The sequence below is a fragment of the Protopterus annectens genome, chromosome 6.part0 (assembly GCF_019279795.1).
Source record: "Protopterus annectens isolate FY-2018-M chromosome 6.part0, PAN1.0, whole genome shotgun sequence".
In the NCBI taxonomy this organism is placed as follows: Eukaryota; Metazoa; Chordata; order Ceratodontiformes; family Protopteridae; genus Protopterus; species Protopterus annectens.
Window position 1 is genome coordinate 1,840,426,844 of NC_056737.1, and position 22,898 is coordinate 1,840,449,741.

Below are 22,898 nucleotides of genomic sequence, written 5' to 3' on the forward strand. Positions count from 1 at the left end.
TCCAGGCAGCGAGCTTAATAGCCTGTAACTGAAATTTACCCAAAAGACAAATTCTGTGGCTCTCTTTTCTGAGTTTCTGTTTCACACTGGGAGAGCTGAAATTTCTCAGTGTGCAGCCGTCTTGGAAGTCCTGAAAGGAAGAACATATTGATGATGAAAGATATGTTCTCTTATTTTTCTGCTTGTGCTTGATAGATACATAGATACATCCAGAAATTCACCACAAACCCACACAGAAAAGAGCCAGACTCAATAAATTAGTGCTTTTGTTTGCGTTAATTCACTACAAACTTCATCAGAAAATACATAACTCATTAACGATCACCCATTTTATACTGAAATTTGTAAAAAGCACATGACATTTTACACCAATAGAATGTTAAATAAATAAATCTACCATTAATCAAACAAATTAAAGAAATATGCACCCTTACAAGAACACAAGTACCCTAAAATATCTATATTTGTAAAAAAAAACATTTGATGCTAATAGTTTCATTGAGACCAGGGAAGTGATTGGCTTCCAGTATGATTTGTCATTTACCTTCCCTACATTCTAAAATGCGGTCTTGTAATAGCCACAAAATACATCTAGAACAACACCCTTTTTCATGTGTTGGGGATGTAAACTATCTTTGTGTAAGTATTGGTTAATAAAATTAGACTTCCTAAAAATTTTGCTGGAAAAAAAATGAATTAACATGATTAAATTCCAAGTGTATATCAAGGAAGTCGATAACTCATCCAAACCCACCCAGAGTAAATTTGAGAAAACTAGTGGTCTTATTCAAATCTGCGACAAACAATAATAATGTTTCTATATCGCCTTTCCATAAAAATAACAAATAGTCTATGTAACGTTTATACATCAAAATGTTACAAGCAAAAAGATGTTCAGCCAAGTATTTAATTTTCCACATCACCATAACTAACATTGCAAAGGATGACGCAACTCTAGAACCCATAGCTACACCAGAAATGTGTTGAAACAAGTCATCAAACTTGAATAAATTGTTGTTCAACACAGTTTCCATCAACACACAAATTATCTTTATTTTAGTGGTGTAACCAGATGGATATTCTCTCATTAAATCCAGTCCAACCTCTTGATCTATACAAGTGTATAGGGACGTAACATCCAAGGAAGCAAATACAAATGATGTGTCAATGTTGTTTAAACTACCTAGTGATTCTAGCAAATGCCAAGAATCACGAAGGTAACATCTTGAACTTTGAACAGCTGGATTTAATATGCCTTCTAACCAAATGTAAATGGGTTCAGTCTTAGAAAAGGCTGCAGAAACAATAGGTCTGAAAGGGGGATGAGTCCTCTCCTTATGTACTTTGAGTATACCAAATAGTGCAGCTAACTTAGGATCTACTACATGTCAATTTCTATAAGTAGAATAACTGTTTCCTTGACAAAATAAGTTGAATAGCAAAACATCAACTTTCTTAAAACAGGACTGAATATATTCAGTTGTGACCTTTTTGTAATTAGTCACATCACTCAAAAGTTCTGCAAAAGCTTTCTTATAGTCATCTAACTTTGTGACTATGGCCCCACCCTTATCAACCTTCATGATATGTAAATCTTTGTTTGAAGCCAAATCATACAAAGCTCTAATCTCATTAACTGAGAGATTGGAACATACATTTTTGTTAATACATGAATTTCTAAACTGTCTTTTACATAACCCTCCAAGCACTTGTAGAGTAGAACACAATGGGGGATTGTAAGTATTCTTCCCTTTAAATTCATCACTACAAACTGTGTTGGCAGGTAAACCATCAAAAATGCATTTCAAATTCAACTTCCTTAAATACAAACAGGAATCTACAGTTAAATTAGTAATGTCAGTCTTATTTGATGGAGTAAAAGAGAAATCACGCTGAAGAACTGTTCTTGTTTCATCAACCAAAATTTCACCACTCAAATTCAAAACATCAATATGAAAATGTAGCTTTTCTTTTTGTTCTTGTTGTACTTGCCCTGACTCCTGGTGGTGGTCTGAACATTGTTCGACCACCTCTGAGTCTTCTGGTTCCCTGACTTGTCCACCAAAAAAGGCCCAGCACTGTTGAAATTAGAAACAGATGTTGCGGATGAATTAGGTTGATTAGTAGATGTAGCAGGCATATTAGTTTGCACTAAATTGACAGTCTCAGAACTTGTAGAAGTTACGGTCACTGTAGAATCACCTGAAACATGTTTGACATTACTACCAGCCATTAAATTATGATTGTTGCCATAATCTTTAACATTACTTCGCTGCATTACATAGGCACAAGTGTTCTTATATGCTGAAATGTCCCTTTTTAACTTGCCCTGCTTTCACCCGATAATCAAAGCTTTCTGCCTATCAACCTTAGCAGAAATACCAAAATATAAAGACTTAAGAGATGGAAAGCTGATACATGCTTTAATTTTTGTTTCTAAAGTTTCCATTTCACCTTTAAGTCTGGCTAAGTTGTCTCTGTAATGCGGGACTAACAAATTCATAGCAGTCAAGCCAGTTTTGCTTTACAAGTCAACTAGCTGTTGAAATAGAAAATCACCTTGTTTAACACAATTAGGGAACTTGCAACATTTCAAGCCCCATGGTACACAATTAAGTCTAATGGTTTCCTTGAAATAAGAAATTTCTAATTGCAAGAAATGCTTTTTAAAGATAGTTTTTCTAAATAAAAAATGTCACTCTTGCACAAATCAAGTTCATCCTCCATTAGTCTTTCATTAGAAACACTTACTTGAGTAGAAGCTGTCTCAGCACTAAACGGATTGCAAAGGCCATTAAATACGTAGGAAATACATCACTAGAATCAGATAAACCAGTGTTCTTAGACAAACCCCTGTTGACTTCAGATACATTCTCTGTAGATTTCATTTCAGCCAAGTGAACCAAAGAGTGTTGTACTGGCATCAAAATGCTTTTTCCACCACCTTTACATCTTCCAACATGGCCGCCAGAATCACTATAGCAATGGGAAAACTCTTGGATAGCACGTACAATAACTGCCAAATTCTGCTCATTAAAGGCAGAAAAGTTCTCAAAACAAGGTTGGGTGGTCAAATCCAATAAGCTGTTCTGTGAGAGCTCTACTCCCGCCATAGCAAAGCCATGAAAGTAGAAATACAAAAAAGCTCCAATCAAATCTCCAAAAGACAAAGTAACACACAGAAATTCACCACAAAGCCACACAGGAAAGAGCCAGACTCAATAAATTAGCACTTTTGTTTGCTTTAATTCACTACAAACTTCATCAGAAAATACACAACTCATTAACAGCCACCCATTTTATAACGCATGACATTTTTACACCAATAGAATATTAAATAAATAAATAAGTCTACCATTAATCAAACAAATTAAAGAAATATGCACCATTATCAGAACATATGTACCTTAAAATCTCTGCATTTGTAAAAAAAAAAAAAAAAATTGATGCTAATAGTTTCATTGAGACCAGGGAACTGATCAGCTTCCAGTTAAATTTGTCAGCTACTTTCCCTACATTCTAATGCGGTCTTGTAATCGCCACAAAATACATCTGAAACAACAGTGTCCAAAACAAAAAAAGAAAACTTTCTTAAAGTTTTCACACACACTAGCATGTCACACTAGTGCATTAGTCATATCTTTATTTTTGACAGCTAAAACATGTTCATAAACTCTTCTATTTAAAGTCCTAATGGTCTTTCCTACATAAGCACTTGTGCAAGAATTGCACAACGCTACATACACTACAAAAGTAGAATCACAAGTGTAGTAACCCTTCACCCAGATAGTTTTATTGACATGCCTTAACTCTATGGAATGTGAATTAACCAAGTACCTACATTGTCTACAGTGCTCACATGCGAACGAACCCAATGAACCTGAATTCTCTTCAGTTCTAATGGAACTGTCCTTCTCTAAAATTGTTTTTAAACTCACTACTTTTTTGAAAGTGAATGAAGGTTTGTCACCCAAAATCTTGACAAGGTCAGAATTACCCAATATCACTTTCCAATTGTCTAATAAAATGTGTCTAATGACACTCGTCATTAGAAATAGTAATGGGAAAGGCTAATCTACACTTGTTAACATTTGGTGCTACTTTGGAACTTAACCCACCTTGTGTAAACAAAATTGACTTGGCCGTACTGTCACACAATTACTGCTTTGTTCGCAATCATCTTAGCCAAAAAGAATCCTATCCCCTTTGGGCAAAAAAATGTACAAGCTTGTCTAGTTCAACCAAAAAGGTCTCTTGGTCGCTGTTTAAATGACTCAGTCATATAAGCTGTCCCTTTAGTATACCCTTTTTCATGTGTTGGGGATGTAAACTATCTTTGTGTAAATATTGGTTAACAAAAGTAGACTTCCTAAAAATTTGGCTTGAAAAACTGAATGAATGTCAGTACAACACTCTTTGGTTCACTTGGCTGAAATGAATTCTACAGATAATGTATCTGACGTGAACAGAGGTTTGTCTGAGAATACTGGTTTATCTGATTTGTCTGAGAATACTGGTTTATCTGATTCTAGCAATGTAATTTCCTATGTATTTAATGAGCTTAGCAATCTGTTTAGTGTTGAGATAGCTTCTACTCAAGTAAGTGTTTCTAAGAAAGACTAACGGAGTATGAACTTGATTTGTGCAAGAGTGACATTTTTTCTTTAGAAAAACTATTTTTAAAAAGCATTTCCTTCAATTATAAATTGCTTAATTAGAGGAAAACATTAGACTTAACTGTGTACCATGGGGCTTGAGATGTTACAAGTTCCCTAATTGTGTTAAACAAGGTGATTTTCTGTTTCAACAGCTAGTTGACTTGTATAACAAAAGTGGCTTGACTGCTATGAATTTGTTAGTCACGTGTTGCAGAGACGACTTAGCTGGACTTAAAGGTGAAATGGAAACTTTAGAAGCAAAAATTAAAGCATGTACCAGCTTGCCATCTCTTAAGTCTTTGTATTTTGGTATTTTTGCTAAGGTTGATAGGCAGAAAGCTTCGATCATCGCATGAAAGCAGGGCAAGTTAAAAAGGGACATTTCAGCATATAGAACACTTCTGCCTATGTAATACAGTGAAATGTTAAAGATTTTGCCAACATTCACAATTTAACGGCTGGTAGTAATGTCAAACCAGTTTCAGGTGATTCTACAGTGGCTGTAGCTTCTGCAAGTTCTGAGACTGTCAATTTAGTGCAAACTAATAAGGCTCCTTCTTCTACTAATCTAATTCGCCTGTAAAGTCTTTCTAGTTTCAACAGTGCTGGGCTTTTTTTGGCGGACAAGACAGGGAACCAGAAGACTCCGAGGTGGTCGAACAATGTTCAGACCACCACCAGGAGTTGGGGCAAGTACAATAAGAACAAAAAGAAGAGCTAAAATTTCATATTGACGTTTTGAATCTGAGTGGTGAAATTTTGGTTGATGAAACAAAAACACTTCTTCAGTGTGGTTTCTCTTTTATTCCATCAAATAAGACTGACATTACTAATTTAATTGTAGATTTACGTTTTTTTTTGAGGAAGTTGAATTTGAAATGCATTTTTAATGGTTTACCTGCCAACACTGTAGTGATGAATTTAAAGGGAAGAATACTTACAATCCCCCATTGTATTCTACTCCACAAATGTTTGGAGGGTTATGTGAAAGACCATTTAGAAATTCATATATTAACAAAAATGTATGTTCCAATCTCTCAGTTAATGAGATCAGAGCTTTGTATGATTTGGCTTCAAACTAAGATTTACATATCATGAAGGCTGATAAGGGTAGGGCTATGGTCATCATGAAGTTAGATGACTATAAGAAAGCTCTTTCAGAACTTTTGAGTGATGAGACTAATTACAAAAAGGTTTTTGTTTTGGTGTTAATCTTGGTGGCTTTGAAACCGCCCGCTCCTGTTATAAGTTTGTGTTTGGATACTCCTCCTGGGCCCATCTCATTTGCTCACTCAACTGAGTGCAGTGAGATCATATTCTGATTTCAGGCACTCCTAATGTGTACAAAGAGAGCATCTGGTAAAGAAAAAAAAAATTAAGCTTGTTTCCTGTCTTTCCTGTAAGTGGTCTAGACTGTTTGTAGGCTTCTGAGCCCCCAAGCCTTTCTGTTTTGGAGGGAAGCCTTCTAGCTTAATTTTGTTTCTTAGAACTAGCCAGTTTTCTAGTTTCTGCACTCAAATCTGTTTCTTTGAACTCAGCACTTGTTCAGAACTCATTGTAAGCACTAAATAAGTTGCAAATTACTACAGCACTCAACTTTCCGCACTTGTCTAGAGGAAAGCAGTTTTTAGTGCTTAATAAATAAGCAGCTATCCAGGAATGTCTGAGGGTCAGGTCCTGGTGATTTCTCCTGTCTACCTGATGAATCTGGGCAGCTTGGGGCAATGCAGCAATTGCCTCATGTACACAGACAACCCACTCCTCCTACCACCCAACACTACAACTTGTGAGAGAAGCACTTATATTGCCAAACTGGAAGCAAAGCTCTCTTCACCCAAGACTGGACTAGACAGTCAAGAGGAGAAGGTAAACACTTGCACCACACCACACTCATCACATAGTCCCTCAAAAGCTACACCACCAAAACACACACATAGAAACACAAAACACACACCTACATTTGCAGAGGCTCTCAATAAAAACCTGCCCAAGCAACAGGGATCTCCAAAGCAGAAACGCAACTAACTCTGGGCAAGACCGCAATCCAAATTGTAGCTTGCTACAGACCCCCCCCCCCCCACCATGCCCCAGGATTCCCACTCCTTATTTCTTGATGCACTGGAAAATATTAGGGTACAACCTAACACCCTAATAATGGGCGATTTCAACTACCCCACCATTAACTGGGAAATCTACTCATGTACCAACTCTTTTGCTCAATGTTTTCTGGAATTCATAAATTCCAACGCCTTGGATCAACTTATTCACACCCCCACCAGGGGCAGTGATATCCTAGACCTGGTAATTACCAACATGGGCAACCAGTGTTCCACACCAGAGGTCAATTCCTCGTTGGTCAGATCCGACCACAAGCTAATCACCCTAGACATCCACATCCTGCCCCCACCCCTAATTAGGGAAACCACCGTAAAAAACTTCCCCAGAGCCAACTTCACACTTCTTAAGACAAGTGGCAAACTTCATGACACCCATGCAGATGGACAGTAGAGTTACGACTGCTGAATCCTACACAAATGCACTTTATAAGCACTTACACGAGTGCATGGATCATGCTATCCCTAATAGAACCAAGATGCTATCCTCCAAAAAAAGGAAGCCTATCTGGTGGTCCTCTGCCATAAACAAACTCTACAACAGAAAAAAGAAACTGTTGCAAAAATAGTAAAATCCCATGACTGGAGGAACGCCCTGGTCAACCTCAGTAAGAAGCTGAGATCCCTCATAAAATCCTCCAAAGCTAGTTATGAAAACAAAATTGCTACTGACTCTAAAGGCAACCACAAAGCATTCTATAGCTATGTCAAGAATCTCAATGGCAACACTCAGATCTGCTCTGAGTTATAGCACAATGGCACTAAATATACAGAACCAACTGATATTGCCAACATCCTGGCAGATAGGTTCAGTGCTAACTTTACCCCCCCTCTCACCTCCTAGAGGGCCCATCTCTATACCGGAAGAATGCAAAGTTCCTGTAATCACGGCTGCACAGGTAAAAAAAAACACTGTCCAAAGCCAAGAACACAGCATCCATGGGACCTGACAATATCCCAGGCTGCGTTCTATACGAACTACAGAATGAACTGGCACCCTACCTAAGTACCATGTTCAGTCATAGCCTCACCTCAGGCTTTGTGCCCACTGAATGGCGCACCGCGACGGTTATCCCACTCCACAAAGGGGGAGCCACGACGGACCCTGGGAACTACCGCCCCATTAGCCTGACGAGCCTAGTCTGCAAGGCCATGGAACGTATCGTCATGGAACTCATAAACAAAGACATTGGTAATCTCCAAACTCTGGACCCTACCCAGTTCGGATTTGTAAAAGGCAGATCATACCTCCTAAACCTGATTGACTTCTTTGAAGCCGTCACCAAAGCCATAGATGAGGGTAAGGTGGTTCACACAGCTTATCTAGATCTCGCCAAGGCTTTCGACACCATCCCCCACTCTGGAATTATAGATAAGCTTACTAAACTAGGTATAAATCCCTATGTCACAAGATGGGTTGCCAACTGGCTCACGGACAGAACCCACACTGTGAAAGTAGCAGACCACAAATCTGACTTCAGACCAATGACAAGTGGAATACCACAGGGTTCAATCCTGGGTCCTCTCCTGTTTGGTATCTACTTCTCTGAAGTACAGGCTAACTCAGAAGGTCTTTGGCTAACAAAGTTTGCAGATGACTGCAAACTAGGAGCCATAATCGAAACTCCTAACAGTGTGGACATACTACAAAAGGGCCTCACTGTGACAGATGCCTGATGTCAAAGCCATGGTCTGAAGCTCAATGCCAAAAAGTGTATTGTCATCCCCTGTGGTAAAAACTCTGTACCCATGAACTACCACATAGCTGGTAGTCTACTTAACACCGAAAATGTGATGATACCTTGGGACACAGGTGGACAGTAGTCTCTCCTTTGATAATCACATCATCACAGTGGTCAGGAAATCCTACGTGGCTCACCTCATCACAAAAGGTTTCTCTTCCAGAAAAAAAGAGGCCATTGTTCCCCTCTACTCATCACTCATTACACCCATTATAGAGTGCAACGCTCCTTTTGGTATGTACCTCACAAGACATCTACAACAACTGGAAAGGCCACAGAAATACCTCACAAAGAGGATTACTGGCCTCAAACAGATGCCCTACGCAGACCGTCTCAAAAAACTCCAGCTTTACTCCTTTGCATATCGCCTACTTAGAGGCGATCTTTGCCTAACATACAAAGCTATGTCAAACCCAGAGCTGTTGGACATGCTCCACTTAAAGAAATCCCAATCCCTCTGAGCTACATGCTGTAGGGACTTAAACCTTATCACCACAATAAACAGAACATGCTGGAGGGATAGATTCCTGTCCCAGAGACTTCCCATACTCTGGAACAGACTACCTATCTATGTCAAACAGAGCTCCTCATTAGCACTCTTCAAGAAAAATCTTGATGATTGAATGGGAGATAGGAAATTCACCCCAGGGATCACTTCTGTGGCTCTGCTCGACAGGGGCACAGGAAAATAATTTTCTTGGGTGGCGAAAGCCAGGGTACATTTTTGGTTAGGCTTATATAGGCCCTAGGGCCAATAGGCTAGTACCCTCCTATGAACCTATATTCAGTCCTGTTTTAAGAAAGTTGATGTTTTGTTATTCAGCTTATTTTGTCAAGGAAACATCAGTTATTCTGCTTATAGAAGTTTACAAGTAGAACATCCTAAGTTAGCTGTACTGTTCGGTATACCCAAAGTACATAAGGTCAGAACTCATCCCCCTTTCAGACCTATTGTTTCTGCAGTCCTTTCTATTTGGTTAGATGGTATGTTAAATCCAGTTGTAAAAAGTTCAAGATTTTACCTTCATGATTCTTGGCATTTGCTAGAATCACTAGGTAGTTTAAACAATATTGACACACCATTTGTATTTGCTTCCTTGGATATTACATCCCTATACACTTGTATAGATCAGGAGGTCGGATTGGATTTAGTGAGAGAATATCCATCTGGTTACACAACTTTTAGTAATGACAAAATAAACACCATTTGTGTGTTGATGGAAATTGTGTTGAACAACAGTTCCTTCAAGTTTGATGATTTGTTGTTTCAACAAATGTCTGGTGTAGCTATGGGTTCTAGAGTTGTGCCATCCTTTGCAAACTTAGTTGTGGAGATGTGGGAAATTAAATACTTGGTCGAACATTTATTTATTTATTTAACATTTGTTGACCGAGAAAGTCTGACTTGGAACAAAGTCAATTTTCAGCGGAGGCCCGGGAAGAAAGGCTCCAGGTGCAAGTCTTTGTAACATGGGAGGAAACCAGAGCACCTGGAGGAAACCCACACGAATACAGAGAGGACATGCAGGCTCCACACAGAAGGCACAGCACATGAGAATCAAACCGGAGAACCTCTTGCTGTGAGGCGACAATGCTAGTGTTGCACCACTTCTTCTTCCAATTGATTACAAAACAAAGATTTTTACTCTACACAAAAAATCTATTCAGTTGTTACCCTAGATAATTTATGGTGGTTACAGAGGAGCAGAAGAATGTCATCAAGTAACATGCAACACTAAAGACTCCATCACTTAAGTACTGAATTTCTGCTGATTGCAGCATGATCAGATGTGGACAATATCCACTCATCCAAGAGAATTTACACTTGCCATACACTCTTGGGTGAACGACAGGTAAAACTACATATTAGATAGCAGTGGTAACTTGATCTAAATGTCCTGGGGCAGGATACAAACTGAAACAATAACAGGCTCAACAGGCACCAAACACTCTTGTGTCGAGACTCAAGACACTTTCTGGGTGCATTCAGAAATGTAACAGGGAAAGTAATCCAGGAAAACACAGGAAACACCACAACAGGATCCAAGTAACTTATTTAGGATACCACGGTCAGGACTGTCAAGTGCTACAGAGTGAGCAAGTAAGGCCAGTACCAAGTAAATTGCTATAAGGAGATAATTTACTACTCAGACTTTCTCAGTGTTATGGCAGCTGTGAAAAATAGAAAGATATTTAATAATATATAAACTTGCGAAGCCATAGGATTGATGTTAAGTGTAGACAACTTCTGAGTAACTGTGAAGAAAAGGCACGTTACGATTATCAAAACTGTAAAGGCCCAAAAATTGCTTAAGAAAGGGGATAATTCTTTAAAGCAGACAGAAACCTCAAGGAGGACACCAGAATTTGACAAATTTGGACTCGATCTCCAGACAAAAATTGCCAACCTACAAGAGCTCAAGTCGAGCATGTAAGATGTAAGACCTATACATGAAAGACAGATATGGACTCATCATAATCAGGCACTCAAAACTTCCTAAAGTATGCAAAAAAATACAGCCAAGTCTTAGTTAAGTAATCATGCAAAGATACACTAGAGATTTACCAATATCCTAATGGAGGAAACCCTGCAAGTGGAAAACTGGACAGCTGGAAACAAAGGCTCGGCAAAACGCCTTTCCCACTGCCCAAAAAGGCATGGCTTACTAGTTAGTTGCTGCTGAATGCTCCCTACACAAAAAAGTTTGCCTTGTTTTTGGAATATCTTGGACTGGTAGTGAGCAAAGTCCTCATCCATTTCAAGCTTGTAATTCCACAAAAAACACTCCTCCACTGACATTCCAGTCCGTCTTTGTCCTGTCTGCCTCATACAGTGAAGCTGAATGTCAAACAGTGGTTCATGCTGCCCATGAGAAATTGGATATACCCGATTTGGGGTAAACAAATTCTGTCCGACAGTTAACTTACAGTCTGAAACAAAATCATCTGGAATGTATGCAATGGTCTCTAAAAGGAGCACATAAGAAACCAAATTCAAGATCAACTAGCAGGACTAGTGTAAGGGAGCACAACAGAGGAGAAAACTTGGTACTACTCAGCCCAAAACACCGGTTCCACAAACAATATTTACGATCAACACACTCAGTTGGAATATGTAGTCTAGAGTATGGAAAATGGTGGCTTGTAGAGGTAGTAACCTGAAAAGCTCAAATTCTTTCTTAGCAGAGAAGAATTTTGCAGAGGTAATAACCTAAACAATTCCAAATTATTTCATTGTACAGAGGAATTTTTAAGAGCCACCAATTTCTCATCTACCCAAATGCTAAAATTGTCAAATACCAACAGGTACTGGGGACAGAAAACAAATCAGTAAAAAATACATTGTTGTATTGTTGTCTTGGAAGAAAATCATCACACTGGGCGAAAGACGAGTTTGTTCCTGCATCCCATTACATAGGCAAAGGAGATGGTACTTTTGCTGGTAACCTAGACCTTCTGAAACTGCAACCTACAGTAGAAGATAACATCTCCAAACAATCCAGTCTTCTACAGGGCATTGAATAATGGAGGCAATGGGAGGTAAATTTGATGCCACATGTGGACCAAAAATCTTATCCAACCAGGTCTCAATTATGAGTACATAAAATAAAAAGTTGGAGATAATCTCAAGCTTGTTGTGGATAAACCTCACAACTGTACACAGTGCTGTATACACAAAAGGAAAGCAAGTCCCCTGAACCAGCCTACAATAGCCCTGGGCGCAGCATGGAGAACAAGTGTACAAGGCTCACTGTATTGTTTTATCCAAAGATAGTGATAAGTAGCTGTAATGCCTCCCATAAACAACACCCAGAAGCAGCCACGAAAGTTTGCTTATGGGGTCTTGTCTGTTCCTGCACAAAGCATAAAGCCTCCTGCAAGTCTAATGCAGGAACAAAGACTGGTAAAAAGGGTGGAACATAAGCAAAAATTACCTACTACTGTAACAGACCCATGGTCATGCATATGATACACAGTAGTAAAATAAAGGCAGAATGAGCAAGGTCAAGAATATAAACTGCACACAGGCAAAATCAATCAATGCCATTAACAATAAAAACACTTCTATCAGTTATATGTTTACAAATACAAAACCAGAATCTAACAGAGCGAATAAGCACAATCTGAAGTCTTACAAACACATAAAAATTACTTTGATAAGCTGATATACACATGTAGGTCTACACAGGCTAAAACACAGTGTGGTACTTGAAAATTATTACAAAATGCAAAAAAAAAAAAATCCTTTAGCTTGTAACATTTTGATGTATAAACGTTGCATAGATGATTTGTTCTTTTTATGGAAAGGCGATTTAGAAACATTTTTTTTGTTGCAGATTTGAATAAGACCACTAGTTTTTTTCAAATTTACTCTTTAGGAAGTCTACTTTTGTTGACCAATATTTGCACAAAGATAGTTTACATCCCCAAGACATGAAAAAGGGTGTAGTAAAGGGGCAGCTTATATGACTGAGTCGTTTAACCAGCAACCAAGAGACCTTTTTGGTTGAACTAGACAAGCTTGTACATTTTTTGTCCAAAGGGAATATGATTCTTTTTGGCTAAAGATGATTGTGAACGAAGTAGTAACGCTATGTGACAGTATGGCTAAGCCAGTTTTGTTTACACAAGGTGAGTTAAGTTCCAAAGTAGCACCCAACGTTAACAAGTATAAATTAGCCTTTCCCATTCCTATTTCTAATGACGTGAGTGTCATTAGACAGATTTTGTTAGACAATTGGAAAGTGATATTGGGTAATTCTGACCTTGTCAAGATTTTGGGTGACAAACCTTCATTCACTTTCAAAAAAGTAGTGAGTTTAAAAACAATTTTAGAGAAGGACAGGTCCATTAGAATTGAAGAGAATTCAGGTTCATTGGGTTCCTCCGCATGTGGGCACTGTAGACAATTTAGGTACGTGGTTAATTCACGCTCCATAGAGTTAGGGCATGTTAATAAAACTATTTGGGCGAAGGGTTACTGCACTTGTGATTCCAGTTTTGTAGTGTATGCAACTTTGGGCAATTCTTGCACGAGCTTTTATGTAGGAAAGACCATTAGGACTTTAAGTAGGAGAGTTTATGAACATGTTTTAGCTGTCAAAAATAAAGATATGACTTATGCACTAGCACGACATGTTAGAGTGTGTGAAAACTTTAAGAAGTTTTCTTTTTTTGTTTTGGACACTGTTGTTCCAGATGTATTTTGTGGTGATTACAAGACCGCATTAGAATGTAGGGGAAAGTAAATGGCAAATTTTACTGGAAGCCTATCACTTCCCTGGGCTGAATTATTAGCATAATATGTTTTTTTTACAAATGCATAGATTTTAAGGTACATGTGTTCTTATAAGGGTGCATATTTCTTTAATTTGTTTGATTAATGGTAGACTTCTTTCTTTATTTATTTAATATTCTATTGGTGTAAAATGTCATGTGCTTTTTACAAATTTCAGTTTAAAATGAGTTATGTATTTTCTGATGAAGTTTGTAGTGAATTAAAGCAAACAAAAGCACTAATTTATTGAGTACGGCTCTTTCCTGTATGGTTTTGTGATGAATTTCTGGTTGTTACTTTGTTTTTTGGAGATTTGATTGGAGTTTTTTTATACATAGATACATGCATTGATTTTATTGCTTTTGATTAAGAGAATAGTACATCTGGGTATGAAATCCCTTCTCGGCTGAGGCCCGGGGATAAAAGTTCCACACATTGCATAAATCAGAAATCACAATGTAAGATAATAAACTGGACATAAAACGTAGAGGCATAATATCATAAACAATTTCTTAGGGCTGTAGTTACATAAGTGTGATGACATCTTCAGTAATTCGAGAATTATTATAAAATATTGAGTATTATTATAGAATAAATGCCCTTTAGCTAAAACAACTGTATAGAAAAATAGTACAGATTTTAACAGTAGCAGTGACATAGTACGTAATAGTGACACTAAGACATTTTCTGTAATGTGGTTACAGAGAAATATTTGAACTAATTCAAAGCTGTTTAGCTAGGACTTTAAAGCAGATAGCCCCTTCATAAGGGATGCCAGCAGCCACCTAGTTGCCAGTCCACATGACATCAAAGGCAGATGGAGGGTATACTTTCACCAGCTCTGAATGAAGAAAACCCCACAGAAGCTGTACTGCCCCAGACACAGCCTACTATGAGAGAAGAAGACGAGCCCACCCTAGAAGAAGTAAATATAGCCCTTAGGAAAATGAGGTCAAGGAAAGCAGTAGGCTCAGATGAGGTCATAACAGATATGATAAAGATGCTGGGTGATATAGGGGAGAAATGGCTCCTGAGGGTACTAATATCAGTGTGGAGAGAAAGGCATATCCCAGATGACTGGAGAATAAGCATGCGCGTGCCGGTGTACAAGAACAAGGAGACATCCACAACTGTGGGCAGTACAAAGGTATCAAAAAAGAAGTTATGTACCTACCATAATGTTCCATGTTAGTTGTCTTCATCTCACCTTCCTTCTTGCTGTTTGGGTTCGGAGCTGATCCTCAGCTCCGACTCGGCCATCTTCTATAGCTCGAGAGCTGTTTACTGGCTCGAGGCTACCCCTTATCCCAGCATGCCAAGCGTAAGCTACCCAGATCTCATTTGTGATAGCGCACACTAGACATAAATAGAGTAACCAGTTCCTAAAAACTGGTTGTCCAGTAAACCTAAGGAAAAAGTTATAAATTTCCTGACGTGAAGTAATGAAAGATGCTCAGTCAGTGAAAACAAAAGGGAACTCCTCACAATCCTCTAGGAAGGGAGAAGCAGGGAGGGATGCAAGAAGGAAGGCGAGATGAAGGCAACTAACATGGAACTTTATAGTAGTTACATAACTTCTTTATGTTAAGTTGTCCATCTCGCCTTCATTCTTGCTGTTTGGGACAGCGTCCCTAGCACCTAAAATCCCGGGTGGCTCATTGGACCAGACTCTTCAGAACAGTAGACCCAAAGGAAGCTCTGCTCCGGGAGACCATATCTACCTTGTAATGAGAGATAAAAGTGTGAGGGTTTGCCCAAGTGGCAGCTGCATAGATTGAGTCTATGGGCAACCTAGACTGAAAAGCTACGGAGGTGGCTAATGCTCTAGTGGAATGACCTTTTTAAAGAAATTTTAAAGAACATGATGCTGCCGGTTCAAAGGGAGGCAAAATTAGGGAAGCTAAAACTAAATTGAGATCCCAAGGCGGAGGAGGATCTCTAACTGGGGGTCTAAGAAGAGATGTTTCTTTCATAAAGGCCTTGCAGAGCTTATGAGACATTTTGCTAGAATTAAACATATCGATATGAAAATTAGAAATGGCAGCTAGTTGTACTCTAATGGTAGCGGAAGCCGCACCAGACTGAAAAAGCTGTGCTAGAAATTCAAGAATTTTATGGAATTGGGCTGAGAAAGGATCCAAATTTCTAGATTCTGCCCTCGTAGTAGACTTGTGTGAGGAAACAATAATATCACGGACTGCTGGGGAGATACTGGAAATCCTGGCTAAGGTTGGAAGTGGAGTAAACAAGCTGTGAGCTAGAGAGTTTGAAGGGATTGGTGCATCCCGCCTGATTGATGAATCAGAAGATCTGGAACTGGGTCCAGAATCCACGGTTGATCCAGAAGGTGGAGGTGTAGGAACGGGAACCATATCTGTCAAGGCCAATATACAATTTGCAACCCAACGATTTTGCTCTCTGTATGAGTCTTGGAATTAGGGGAAAAGCATAAAGGAGTCCCTGAGGCCAATCATGGACTAGAGCATCTCTGGGTATATGACCTGGAAGAGGAAGCAGGGAGAAGTAGCTGCTGCATTTGTTGTTGAGAGGAGTGGCAAATAGGTCGCAGCAAGGCTGTCCCCATTTGCGGAGGATAAGATCCGCAACTTCCTGATTCAAAGACCACTCGTGAGGCATGAGGATAGCTCTGCTGAGCCTGACCGCTATGACGTTGGATTTCCCAGGGATGTGCATTGCTATCAGAAAACGGGAGGAAATCGCCCATTGCCATTGCTTCTCGACACAAGGGGTAAGACCTGGTCCCGTCCTGTTTGCTGATGTACCACACCACTGACATGTTGTCCGTTTGGATTGCAGTGGTCCCGGAAGGAAGGGAGTCTTGAAGGGCTTGCAACACTAGGAGAACCGCTCTCATTTCTAGGGCATTGATATGCAGATGGTACTCGTGAGGTTGCCAAGTGCCTTGGACTGTCCTGCCTAGATAATGCCCCCCACCTTATCAGGGAGGCATCCATGGTCACTGTGGCTACCGGAGGGGGTTGTATGAAAGGTCTGCCCTGAATTACTAGTGGGGAGACCATCCACCAAGAAAGGTGCCTTTTGCATGTTTCTGTGATCAGGATCATGTGAGACATGGGTAGTTCCTGGAAAGACCACTGTGTGAAAAGAAAACACTGAAGGATTCTCATGTGGAAACGCACTAATGGGACAAGAAGAATTGCAGCTGCCATGGAGCCTAGAGCCTGGAGGACATGTCTGAATTGAACCCTTTGGCTTTGCATTAGAATTAACACTTGTTGACGAATAGTGGAAACTCTTTCCTGTGGTAATTTTGCAAACATTTCTTTTGTGTTTAATTCTGCTCCTATGTATGTGATAGACTGAAAGGGCAGCAAGGCAGATTTTTCAAAATTTACTGTAATGCCTAGTTGAGTGCATGATGTGATTGTATAATCCCGTGCCTCTAAGAGTTGACGCCTGGTGGTAGCAGTCAGGAGCCAGTCTTCTAGATAGGGAAACACCTGGAATCCTTGACGTCTCAGGTGAGCCGTGACTACTGCCATACACTCGGTGAACATCCTGGGGGCTGAGGTGAGACCAAAGGGTAGAGCTCTGAACTGGTAATGACTGGCCCCTACCCAGAAGCGAAGAAATCTCCTGGAGCGTCTTTCCATCTTGATATGGTAGTACACGTCCTGAAGATCTGTCGAGCACATCCAATTGTCCTGACCCAGAAAAGAGAAAATGGACTGCAGTATCACCATCCGGAACTTTTCTTTTTGTACAGATTTGTTCAATCTGCAGAGATCCAGTATTGGTCTCCAGTCCCCTATCTTTTTTGGTACTAAAAAGAATCTTGAGTAAGTTCCGTATCCTAGTTGGTCTGCGGGGACTTCTTAAATGGCTCTTTTTTCTAGCAGTCTTGAAACTTCTATGACTGCTTGATCCCTTAGATTGGGAGGGACATCGGGGATGGGCTTTTTTGATTCTATGGGGAATTGATGGAATGGAATTTTGTAACCTCCGGATATGATGGATAGTACCCATCTGTCTCTTGTTATATTTTGCCAGGCTTTTGGGTACAGCGAAAGTCTTCCCCCAACTGCCTCCAGAGGTGAGCAGCCAGGGAAGGGCTTGGCAGAAAAGGTTTCTCTGTAACACTGGTTTTGCGGTCCCCCTCTGCCACGAGGGCGACATCTGTTATTGTTGTTTCCCCTCTGCCCCTGGGGGAAAAATCACCACGTGTGTCAGGCAAGCATCCCTGGGATTTTTGGAACCACATCTTTCCGCTCTTCTGACCTTTGGGATAAGGTCTGGAAGGAGTGGAAAAACGGACTCCCACGGCAGAGAGAGTCTTGCCTTCCTGCTCACACCTGGTCAACGTGGCATTCACCTGAGGCCCAAAGAGAAAGGAGCCATCAAAGGGAGTATTGGTAAAGGACGCGCGATAGGATTCTGCAAACTGACACAGCCACATCCAAGCATGTCTCCTGAGAGCCACACCTGTCCCTGTGGCTCTGATTGCTCCATCGGCTGCATAGGAAATCAGCCTCATGGAGGAGTTGACTATGGAATTAAGAGTCGCAAGCTGAGAAGCTACTTTGGCGGGTGCTCCCTCAGCTGTAGGATCTTGAAAGGTATCTCCAAGCTCTTTCAGGAGATCCCCTTGAAGACGTGTAAAATGGCATAGATAGTTCAGGGACCTCATTGAAAAGGTCACTGAAGCAAACATTTGCTTTCCATATCTGTCCATCATCCGAGACTCTTTGTTCGGAGGATGAACAGATGAAGAGGTTTCTGTTAACTCTTTCTTGGTGGCTGCTGGTACCACCATGGCATCAACGGGCACACCTTTGTAGAGGAATTGTTTGTCCTGGGGGGCTGTAATAAATTTGTTTGGTCTCCTCGGAGTAGGTTCCACAGAATCTAGAGCTGACCGAGCCGTTCGAGCCACTACAGACATGAGTGGATCGAAAGGAGGAGATACCCAGGAGGTGGAAGGTCAGGAACCAAAAGCATCCAGATATACAGACTCGTCCTAGGTAGGGGATAGGGAAGTCCAGTCCCGCCTCTGGCTAAGCATTTCAAGGATATCTGAAAAGGAAACATCTTCAGAGGGGGGACCTTGGGGACCCTTCCGATTCATCCATGTCTGTATCTGAAGTGACAGACTCAGGGGAGTCTGTGTGCTTCCTCTTGCACATCTTCTTCCGGGGAGGCTCTTCCAAGTGATCAGGGGAGGCTTCGGAAGAAGAGGGATCACCCAATGGGGTGTCCTGGGGCATAGGTTCCCTACACTTGGGGTCTGGAGGAGGAGTAGAAGTTGGAACAGACACCACGGGGGGAGAAGCCGATGGCGCTGGCAGTAGAGCTGTTTCAGGGGACAGCACACTCCGCATGACCTCAAAGGCGTCCTGACCTCTAGGCAGAGAAAGCTCCGGCTCCGAAGAAACAGTAGTCTTTCTCTGCGTCGAGGGTGACAGCTCCGAGGCCGATGTTGGAGCCGAGCTCACCTGCGCTGAAGCTCCGAGGGGGAGAACGGGGTCAGACAAGGGTCCGATGCCACTCCCCCCCTTGGAGCAGACGAGAGAGCCTCAGCGCCCAGATCCCTCGATAGAAGGTATAATCGAGGTAATCGGAGCCGACGTCAGATCCGGAGAGATGATGATCGGCGCCGACGGTTCTGCTACCTGCAGATCCACGGTCTCCGACTCCAAGCTAAATGTAGTAGGAGGAGGAGGAGGAACAGAAATAGAGGCGGTTGGAGCCGATACCTGTTGAGGTGGGCTGGACAGAATTTTTGCCAGTGCCTGTGACTTAAGCAACCTACTTACTACTGTCTCCACATTATGATCTGATAATCTAGAGGATCGAGAGAAGTGGGAAGAATGATGGCTACGTTCACTCTGTAACAAAGGTGACTGAGATGCTGAGTGGATGGACTCCAAGGACGGAGACCTCAGTCTCTTAGGGCTCCGAGACAGCTCCGAAATAGCAGATCGAGCCAACGGAGGATTTGTCTTGTTGGTGCCAGCCGGCACCAGCATACTTGGTTGGTTAAGTAAAGGAGTCGGCTCCGAAGGTGGAGCCGACGGCTTGACAGACTTAGGGGATTTCACTGGCTGAGTACTTTTAGGCGGAGAATCCTGAGGCTTCAATAATCCCTGAATTATTAATTTGGTTTTGCGCTCCTACAGGACCCTTGGACTAAAGGCATGACATATAGAACAGGAGTCCTGCAGGTGAACAGCGCCCAAACATTATACACAACTAGTATGCCCATCTGTCAGAGACATTTTCTGACAGCATGAGTCACACTTTTTGAAGCCAGATACCTTGGTATCTTTAGACATTTTTACTAACAATAAGAAAAAGCTATACTACAAAACTAAGTTAAGGGACAGAAGGAGAGCCTCTAATTTAAACGGCTGTCCAAAGGGGGGGGGGGCTTTCTAATTTAAATGAGTTCAGGGGTAGCTGACGCTGGGCATGCTGGGATAAGTGGTAGCCTCGAGCCAGTAAACAGCTCTCGAGCTATAGAAGATGGCCGAGTCGGAGCCGAGGATCAGCTCCGAACCCAAACAGCAGGAACAAAGGTGAGATGGACAACTTAACATCTCCTTTTACATTGCATAAAAGTTTTGGAGAGGGTGATTGATAAAGGCTACACAGAGTAGTAGAAAGTAAGATGAAAGATCAGCAGTTTGGATTCAGATCATGTTACAGGAAAACTGATCTGATGTTTGCAGTCAGAGAGATAGTTGAGAAGAAGCTAGAGATGAGGAAAGAGTCCATCTGGGCATTCCTAGACTTCTAGAAAGCATATGACAAGGTCCCAAGAAAGCTGATTTGGGCAGTACTGAGGTGGTTTGAAGTCCTAGAAACATTGGTAGAATTAGTGCAGTCTATGTATAAGAACCCAATGACTTAAGTACGAACAGTGTTCAATCTCACAGAGGGGTTTCCAGTGGAGTAGGTGTGCACAAGAGTTCAGCCCTGAGCCCACTGCTGTTCATACTGGTGATGGACTACATTAGCAACAGTATGGAGGGGACAGATCTACACAGTTGCTGTATATAGATGATATGGCATTGCAGGCATACTCTGAGCAAGAACTTCAACAAAGGATAGGGGAATTAAATGCAAAACTGAAGGCACATGGGAGGAAACTAAGCACAGATAAGACAGTATTATTGGCAGAAAGTTGAGGAAATCAGAAGAAGATGAGATTTGAGGTAGAAGGGAAAATGGTGGAACAGGTTAATTGCTTCAAGTATCTGGGAGGGCTGGTTGACAAGAAGGGAAGTCAGAATGAAGAGGTCTAAGCTAGAATCAAGAGGGGCTACAGCCAACTGGTATAGCATGTCAGTTGTAGTGTACGGCAGAGGAATGCCAAACAAGGTGAAGGGTAAGGGGTACAAAACAGTGGTATGACTAGTACTACTGTATGGTACAGAAACCTGGGGAGTAAAGGCAGAGCAGATGAGAAAGCTAGAGGTAATGGAAATAAAGTGCCTGTGAAGGGTGGTAGGATGCTCACTGTGGGACAGACGAAATGAGAACATAAGAGCAAAAGCCAAAGTATCTCCAATTGTAGAAGAGATCAAAGAGAACAGGTTACAGTGGTTTGGGCTCATGTGCAGAAATGCAGAAGAAAATCTGGTGAAGAACATTTGGGACAGACAGGAAGAAGGTAAGAGGAAATGAGGGCATCCAACAAAGAGTTGGATGGATTGTGTGAGAGATGTTCTGTGACACTCAGGCATGAGTATTGAAGAAGTAAGAATGTGGCACTGAATCGAGAGGGATGGTGAACATGACACCCCAACCCCATGTACAAAAACAGGGGTTGTTGATGATGATCATGACTACAGATGTAGTTTTCAGCTGAAAGACTGCAACTGAAAATGGAAAAAAGAATGACTAGAGCTAGTTACACATTGTTGTATCAGAAAAGAGGACAGTGTAGTGGTAGAAATTAACAAGGTGAAGCAGAAAGGAAGGAAGATTATAGGAGTTTAATGGTGGAAATTAACAGGTGTGGCAGAAACAAAGAAAAGTCATAGCATAGTTTAACATGGTGCAGCACACAAGCAGAGCCAGGTATCCATTAAATTATGTTTTAGATGTACTTTGAAGTAAACAGTTAGCAACTTGTGCAAATTGGTTAGGAACAGATTGCCACATCCTGGGAACATAGTTTAAGTATGAGTCACCTGCTGTATTGTTGGTTTTTATGAGTAGCTTGTGTTTGTCTTTGGAGCAGCAATTTCTGGTTGGTGAATAGAGGGATATACTTTTATAAAAGCTGCAAATTTGGCTTCTTTATTGTACCATTGATCTAGTTTACTTATTAGTGTTGTTTGAAGGCTGGTATAAATAGGAGCAGCATAGATGAGTGTAGGGAGTAAACAGGCTGGACATTGTGTTTTCTGTTAGTTGTGTATGGCTAATAATGTAGATGGTGCCCCACTTTTTTATTTTACAGCTTGTTTTATGTGATGGTCAAACTTCATATGTTCAGCTTTCTGTGTATACAGAATGTGTTACTAGGTTCAGTCTTTTGTGTTATTGAATGAGGTTCTACTGAATGAAAAATTTTGAGCATAAATTGTTTAGGTGTATGTAAAATTTATATTTTTATGGGATTCAGTATAAGTTGATTTCTGTTTAGCCATAATTCAATGGAAGTAAATGATTTATGTGTTCATATAGATAGATAAAGGAAAGAAATACAGATGGTGGTGTTTCCCGTAAGAAGCAGAGAAACTTCCTCCATGCAGCCAAGAACTCCAAGGTAGATATTTCTTCTCAAACTGTTTTAGGGAAAACTAGTGTTTCTACTCTTGACAAATCTGGTGCTACTGCTTAAACTTCTGCAGGCCCTTTTCAGCTAGAAGAAATTGTATTTGAGGATCAGGTGATTAGAGAGTGTATAATTTCTGTTCTGAAAAGTAATTCTCAGCTTACTTAGCATGTACACATTCTAAAGCAATGTCCAAACATCCGTCTAGTTCCTGCTGCATTTTTGCCATCAATGTTGGTTGGGACAAGATTATGAGGGCATTGGGTATGAAATACATTTAGTTGGGCATTCTCCCTTCCCCTCCAGTTTCTGGAGTGGCATTGAGAGGTCTTCCCCATC

The 22,898-nt window shown here is 40.9% G+C and overlaps 1 protein-coding gene across 3 annotated transcripts in view; it reads left to right on the forward strand.

Moving 5' to 3' along the window:
- Window positions 1-22,898, forward strand: part of GLS (glutaminase) — a 1,896,678-nt gene that overhangs the window by 1,605,666 nt on the left and 268,114 nt on the right. The window lies entirely within an intron of this gene.